Genomic DNA, 8,627 nt, shown 5'->3' with positions numbered 1-8,627 from the left:
GGCTAAAATGGTGCAACACTTGGCAATACATCAGCTCCTTCTCTGTGGTAACTGCTCATGTACCTGTTCTTATATGTGGAAGCTAACCTCTGGTAGATTAATCCTCACACAAATAATCTTAAATCCTGGACCAGGACACAGGTCTTCCCATTTCCAGTGAAGGACACTAATCATTAGGCCCCATAGATAGGCTTCCTCTTGTTTCTGGTACCATGATCCTTGCTCTCTTGGTTGCACAGTGGCTTAGCTTCTTCCACAGGAGGGTGGCTAGCTATTCTACAGTCTGGTGTTCAGACAGTGCTTATATTCCCACCTCATTCTCAAATTTATCACATCATCTCATGCTTATCACACTTATCACACAATAATCTCCATTACAATGTTGACTTCTTCCAAGTTACCAAATGAGCTGAGCCTGCAGCATTGTCTAATGAGAAACCCTCTACTAAACATTAAATGGTAATGACATCTGTTCACCAGTTGTTGTTTTTACTTTTGGCATCTTCTGTCACTTCTGGATGAGTTTTGTTGCTTTCTTTGTGATGGTAGGCCTACTCCTCTGAGGGCCTTATAACATGGCGACTTAGAATATATTTTATTTAGATCATAGTGAGCATTACTGTGCTGTATTAAAAGTTAGCATGTTTTCTGAGCAGTCCTATAGTAATGTTTATTATGATTTCTAACAAAATCTCTAACTCAAGGATTGTTGGTCCTAGCCCCAGCCCCACACCAGCACCTATTCAAGATTCCAGTGCAGTACAAGGGATTGGGACCAACCATCACCTGATTGTCAGTCCCAGCCCAGAGATGGAACTGGAGCTAGTTCAAGACCCTGGCCTCCCCTGTGTGCAGCTCCTAAAAACCATGTTTGTACTGCACTGCAATCAATTCATGCAGTGCCACACCTAGGCTGTTTGAGACACCAATGCAGTCCCAGGGCTGGGACTAAAAGTCAGATAATTTTCATATTGTCTCCATGAACTGTTCAGCCAATAGCAGAACACGAGTTACATGATTATCCAAAAGTATTCCTCATGAAAAAGGTCCTAACTTTTCAATAATATGATTGCACTTAGCATTTTTTTACTGCTTGAATGCATGGGTACTCATATTTTAGGTGCAGCTAACACATCTTAGATGCAACATGTGACATGGCCCTGAGTCAGCATACTACTGCCTTTCATATTGTGCATTAATTTATACTTGTCTTAGCTGTCCACTGATTGATTTGCCTCACATTATCAATTTGAAAAAAAAAATGAACCCAGAACACTTATTAATGGAAAAACAATAATCTCTACTACAATTGTGACTTCTTCTAAAAGTTACCAGACAATTTGAGAAACTTTTTATCTTTTGCAAGGGAGGGAGGGAAAGGAAACAATTGTAATAAATAAACGACAGTGCCTTGAATATGAAAATGTAAGTGCTCTTGACAAACACTGATTTTTCAACAATGATCTCTTCATTCTGTATGTATTCATATCTTCTTAGTTGAGTGCTTTTAGAGCATCTAGTATTGCACTGTGTGGCAAATAGTTAAGGATAATAAAATACAGCATAATCTCATTTCATTGTGTAGAGCATCTCATACAAACTACTTTCTAAATGTTCTAAAGGTTTCAATAATGGCTGAGCTACAGACTGAAAAATAGCAAAGGGAGAAAAGTCAGTTGGAAAAAAAGAGCACGCAGCAATATTCTTAGATACTGAGATGGAGAGTCAATGAGGCAGAGGGATGCAGGGAGGCTGTTCCAGATGGCAGGAGCTGCAGAACAGAAGGTTGTCACTCCAACAGTAGTGAAATTGTGCTGTGGGAGATAAAGGAGGCTGGTACTGAACAAGAGGAAGGAACGTGTGGGGGTGAGTAGAATGGGACTGAGTTGGTGGAGGTTTTAAATAAAAGGATGTCACTTTTGAATCTGATTAGGAAATGACATGGGGGCAGGGTACAAGTAGAATAGTCTAAGGCTCGTGATAAACTGCATTCTAGAATACCACTGCTGTTTGCAGGGGGAAATGAATGGAGGTGGAGATTTAGAAACCGCAAAACACAGTTAATCCCGAATGCAATTCAAATGAAGTAGCCTAACAACTCTCACTGAGGCATTAGCTTCCAGAGGTGACAGAGAACTGTTGTAGTAAATTAAATCAACATGAACTGGAAGTTGTGTTTATAACTCACACAAGAAATTAGTGTCAAATTATATATAGCAGAGTCTAACGTGCTTTAGAGTAACAAGGAAGTATTTTCTTACTCATACAAAGAATGGTCTCAGTATAAGTCTTGGGTATTGACATCAGCCAAGGAAGGGAGCAGAAGGGGCTGTGATGCAGAACTTTCAGACTTTCTTATAAGCCTGACACCTGCTTCCTTGACCAGCTGCCTGGAAAAACACATTTCAGTGTTTTTTTCTAAGATGAGGAAGGAAGTCTATACTACTTCACTTTCCCAGGGGAAATCACTACTGGCAGCGTATCTGTCAACAGCATACTTTAGCACTGTATTAGACAAGAAAATCTCATTATGTCAGAAGTCTTCTGAATTAAAAGGAAAGGTCTAACTGTTGGTCTTTTCAAAAACTACAGAGATTAATCCTTCTCCCAAAAGGGAGTTATAATGGAGACTTTGGGAAAGAAAAAAACACATCTGAAGCACCTCTTGGAAATATGATAATAAAGAGATTAACATTTTCAGAGCGGGGAAATCAAACATCTTTAAACACTTATTTACAGCACCTCTGTTTCTTCCTGAAAGAATGCCAGCAAGCCATTCAGGAATATGCTGTACCAAATTAAGACTTTAGTCAGCTAAATAACCTATTTTTAAAGTAAAAAAATTATGGGAAGCATTTGAAATTTTGAAAAACTGGAGTAGGTTAAGTTAAAAAGCCCAACAACAACAACTTGGGAGAAATCCTAGATTCTTTAAGCATGGAATTTTGCCTGAACAGGGCCTGAAGAATTTGTTCTCGTGTTTGTAAATTCTGTAGCAACAGCTGCTGATGCCAGTCAATGTAAAGTCCTTGAGTGTCAGTGTTTCCATCATCAATGTCTGGTTTCAGATATATAGAAACTGACTGAAAACTCAGTTGGGTGTGAAGGGTGAACTTCTTTTATTTAAACTTTATTTTCTTATTTTAAAACTGACTTCCACCCACCTTCATAAAGGGCACTGCAACATCTTATAAACAACAGTTAACAAATAGCAAGCAGACAGCAAAGAAGTGTAGGGATTAGGTTTCTTTTTTCAAATGTTTGCTTTTTTTGTGCCCTTTCGTCATCACCAACTTCCCAGAATCTCCAGTTGCTGTGCTGGGGTGTCCCAGAACTTTGCAAAACTGGTCAAGTTTAGAAGTATAATAATTCCTAGAGCCTTGGATATAGTGTAAGGGCTGAGTTAATCCACACTGAGTTTATGTAAAGAATTTTATTTCCCTTCAAGGCAATATGAATGAACTGCTGTAGAACATGCTTGAATCACTATGCTAAACATTTTACAATAAAGTAAGATATATTTACAATTGTAATAAATACTTAGTGCTTTTTTTGTTAAGTGTTATATGGTGGTGAATTTTCTACAAATTATTTTAATAGTTAAATGCCTATCAATCACCTTTGTACTTACCTTCAACATACACCTGAAATAGGAAAGTATAATTATCTCTGTTTTACAGCTGAAAAAATGAAGCAAAAGAAGCTAAGAAATGCAACAAAGGATACTCAGGAAGATGGAAGCATAGCATGAACTAACCTGGGCCTTCCAAATCCTATATGTGTGCTTGTGACACAAGAACTATTGTTCTTTTTCCCTATTGCCTCTTACATAGCCAGGTCAATTACATTAGGGCAATGGGGTGTGCTGTCTCTATAACGATTGTCAGTCTACTGGAGTTTATTGAGGGTTGGCTTGAAAGAATTATAAAGCTTGCCTTGGGTTTGAGTGAGTTTGATAGATTCATAAATGTTAGGATTGGAAGGGACCTCAGAAGATCATCGAATCCGACCCTCTGCCCTGGGCAGGAAAGAGCACTGGAGTCAGACAACCCCAGCCAGGTGCCTGTCCAGCCCCCTCTTAAAGACCCCAGGGTAGGGGAGAGCACCACCTCCCTTGGAAGCCCATTCCAGATTTTGGCAACGTTTACTGGGAAGAAGTTCTTTCTGATGTCTAACCTAAATCTGCTCTCCGTCAGTTGGTGGCCATTGTTCCTAGTGACTCCAAGGTGTGCCCTGGTAAACAGAGCATCCCCTATTCCTTGCTGCCCACCCTTGATGAATTTGCAGATGGCCACAAGATCCCCTCTCAACCTTCTCTTGGGGAGGCTGAAGAGATCTTTCCTCGTAGGGCTTTGCCCGCAGGCCCCCAACCATATGAGTGGCCCTCGTCTGAACCTTCTCGAGGTTGTCCACATCCCACTTGAAGTGCGGTGCCCAAAACTGGACGCAGTACTCCAATTGCAGCTTGACCAGTACCACATAAATGGGGATTATCACCTCCTTGGACCTGTTTCTCATGCAAGTTAATGTAGAACAGAGTCTGGTTTGAATGTGGTTTGGTTTAGCTTTGGAAAAACTTATTCAGCATTGATAGGGAACTTGCTCTAGCTCATAAAAAATGTAGATCACTTGAAGAAGCTTAGTGTAGTGAGAAACCTGTACCAGTTATGGGAGTTTTAGTACAGTCTCGAAGATCAACCCACACAAGGCTTATGGTCAGTTTTACTGGGAGCTATGTTATTATGCGATGCCTATAGAGACCTCTGACACTTTAAATTATTTTGATTTGCATAGAATCACAAAAAACAGTGAAGAAAGTGTAGTTATACCCTTGACCACTTTTCCTGAATTTTCTTTTTCCTGGACTTGGTGTGTGGTGATTGGCCTTTGTGTGGTTGCTAAATCCGGAAAGACTTTTGCATCACACCTCATTAAATGTTTCTGCTTTGTTCTGCACGTTTTTCTCATTTTCTTTCTCCTAAGTCTTGGAGCAGAATGCTATTATTAGATCCTTCTTACAGCAGGGTTTATTCAGAAGTATGTGAGGGCTTTAGTTTTAGATCATTTTGTTGGCCGTTTCTTTTATATTTCTCAAGGTACTTACTGGAGATTGACTTAAGCTACTACATATAGAACAAAAACCATCTTTTCCAACACCCAGAAGCAGTCAGCCTCCTCCTGATATACTGCTACAAATCTATTTTTGTCTAGTTGCACTTGGTTCCAGGGTGTTCAGAGTAGCTTAAAGAAATTTAGTGAAAATAAAGGAATTTTCACCTCCACTTAAGCATGTCGCCTCACCTAAAATTTTTTGGAGTATGTCATTGGAGTAACATTCTCTTTCATACATCTGTCAACAATTGCCTGTTTTCTTTTACCTGCACTATATTTTCTCTTTAGCAAGTCTAGAAATGTACAAGTATGCTATTGCTACTTCTCATCTGTACTGATCGTCCACCCACGCTATTAATTAACAATTTGATAGTGTGTTGACAATGCAGTTAGATAACTTATCTTCCTACACTAATTTTCAACATCTTTCAAGTACATCCTGCCAAATACCAGAACAAATGTCTTTAGTTAGATTTTTAAAAAAGTGGGATAAGTTTAGGTCCCATTACGTGCATTCTAATAAAAAGTTAGAACACATGCTTCATAAGATAAGCAGATGATTGAAGACATCAGGAAAGATGGGCATGCAATCCCACACTGTCATATTTACTATAGAAGTAATGAAAAGAAGCTTACAGATGCCTGGGATTTCTTTGCCAATTAAAAGTACTTGGTTATCAGTGGTGTGCCATCTCATACTGCAACCTGGCATGTAATTGGTCGAGACGGGATAAAGAGGGGAACAAGTTCAAAGAACTGTGTCAAGTCTGATCTTTGCTAATGATGTGGAAAAGGGTGTAACCAGCCTGTTAAGAATATTTGCAAATGATATAGAAGAGAGGGGAGTTGAAAACATCAGTCAAGCAGAGAAATTAGATGTGTATGTATTGATTAGAGACAAAGGTTGAAAATGAGATTAATTTTAGAAAAATAGAAACTGAAGATGTATAGGAAAAAACATTTAAAAACATGCATACTAATTTGGCAACATAAGCTGAAGACAATCTACAGATGCTGAGAGACTGAGAATTAAACACAAATTTGCCAGGTGTTCATGGCATATATTACAGCATCTTTTAATGATAAAAGGAATGATGATATTTTGAATTGTATTGTGAAATCCTGATTTCACTGAAAATGATGGAAAAACTAGTGACTTCAGTAGCCCTAATAACAATCATTTTGGATCATAAATCATACTGACAGACTGAATATAGAGGTGATTAGAGCCGTTGATCTTCTGTCCGATAGCCTGAATGAAATTCAGAAAAAACAAGAAAAATGGTCTTGGAGTTGTAGGTCTGACTTAAGGGGAAAATTATTAGATTTCATTTATCAGTGATGTAACAGAATGGGACAAATATTTGTAGTGATACAAACATGTAAGAGGAGAAAAATCATTTAATGGAAACTAAATTAGGAGTCCTGGTATGATATTAAGAAAGAAACTATTTAGGATGAATATTAGGAAAAAATTTCCAATAATGAATCGTTAAGGAGCAGATAAGGGAATTTTCTCCACATAGAACTGAAAGAAACTCCAACCTCCTTGAAGCTACACTAGAAAAAGTACTGCAAGGAATAATTCTCCATTGATGAGGGATGGACCTGTAGTCTCTTTCATTGCTAATCTAAGCCCAGGAGATATTTCCCAAAAGTCTTGCATTCATATATATGGAGTTTTTTGTGCATTACTGTAACAAGGGAAGACTTATCATGAGGAAATATTAATGGACAAATGCTTGTGTAAAGGACTAAACACACAGATATTGGCAGAGGAGAGAGATGAGCAACAGGAACTGATATAACTTGGAATAACCTTCTTCTAAATCTTTAAGCACATTTAATACTCTTTCTTAGACAATATGTGTTTGTAGTACATATATCACATATCACAGCTCCTTAACAATACACAGCAAAACTGCCTTTCTGGCTCTGAAATGAGCATTCATGAGGTGAGGGTAACTACCAAAACTGTGTGCATGGTACAACCACTGTATATCAGATTCATAACATTCACAGTACTGTTTAACTTTGAGGCACACATCCATGAGGTTAGATGACCTAAAGTAACAGTCAGAGTTTACAAAAAGGGGGATGTTTAATGAAAATGTGACCATGAAATACCTAATATTTACATGGCACAATATATCTTCAAAGCACAATATAGAATAAATTAATTCACATTTCATATAGAATGATACTATGTGCGTTCTTTCTTTAGTGGTTGCCTCTCAAATGATCTGCTTTGTTGCAATTTCATTATTTGGGCAGATGGAAAGTCCCTTAGCATACTCTAAAGTCCCTGTACTTCTCTGAACACCTGTGCCTACAGGGATTCTAACTTGGTTATATAAATACCATGTAGGGAGAAGGGAATTAGCAAGCGGTGTAGGAGACAGCTAAAAGGGAGTGCACTGTTAGGTAGGGCTACCATCTAGAATGATGTGTATAATCATAGTGGGGCTTTGCCATTTGTCCCAACTGCCAGGCAGACACTGTCAGGCGGTGTCAGACAGACCAGCACTGTCAAGCACACTCGAGAGAAAATCTCTAACGCCCTGTTAAACAAAGTCAGCAAGTACCATGGTCTTCATGGAAAGAATTTGGCCTTCACTTCAAACAGGCTTATATTTTTGCAAAATTGGGAGGCAGGAGAAGGACGGGAGGAACAGAGGTTGAATGTAACTTTTGCATGCACTTGCAAGTTATTTTATGTTTTGGATGTGATAAATGAAAGAAGCTTCTGCTTTAAGATAGGGATCTGGAATGCATACTTTCAGTATAGTAAACTTATCCTTTGCATTTCACAATCTATATGGCCTAAATTCAAGTCTCAAATATATTGGTACGAATTCAAATGACTTTCACTGAAGCCAGTTGAGAATATAACTTTGTTGTTGCGGCTGTGTGGGTTGTATAGTATAGTATACATGTGGTTATCTTTGCTTTTTTTTAAACATTGCTTCTGAAAGACAATGTGCGTTTCCAGAAGATACTGCAGTAAAAGGCACCACCACTTCAATCACTTCATATTTTTAAAAGAAGTCCAGTTCATCAGTGGATCCAACTACATTACAGACGCCACAATGCAAAAAGTTGTCTTCCCATTTTTCAGTGGCCATGTTTGAAACTCCTTTGAATATTCATTTTAGTTTTAAACCGTATTCTTGGAGGGAAGTGGAAGGGAAAAAGAATTAAAGGGATTAAAGCATCACCCTGTCGCTTTGTTGATCATCAGTTAGAGCAAAAATACTTATATTAGTAAACCTTAAGGTTGCCAAAGCAAATACATACACTAATGAGACTATCATGTTTTTGTTGTCTTCTATAGCATGGGGTGTTATCTACTTCCTAGGATCATTTTATCATGTTTTACTTAGCACAGTGTTGGCTTCCTTGTGTGTCATCCTCTTTTTTTGTAAAGCCCACTGTAGGTTGCTTTGTCATCTGGTTCCTTATGACGGTCTGGTGCAAGAAGGGCTGGAGTAATTGTTCTTTGGACTAGACTTGAT

This window comes from Crocodylus porosus, unplaced genomic scaffold, assembly GCF_001723895.1.
Source record: "Crocodylus porosus isolate Cpor-Errol unplaced genomic scaffold, CroPor_comp1, whole genome shotgun sequence".
NCBI lineage: Eukaryota > Metazoa > Chordata > Crocodylia > Crocodylidae > Crocodylus > Crocodylus porosus.
The sequence above is the reverse complement of the archived record's forward strand: the minus strand, read 5'-3'. Positions refer to the sequence as shown.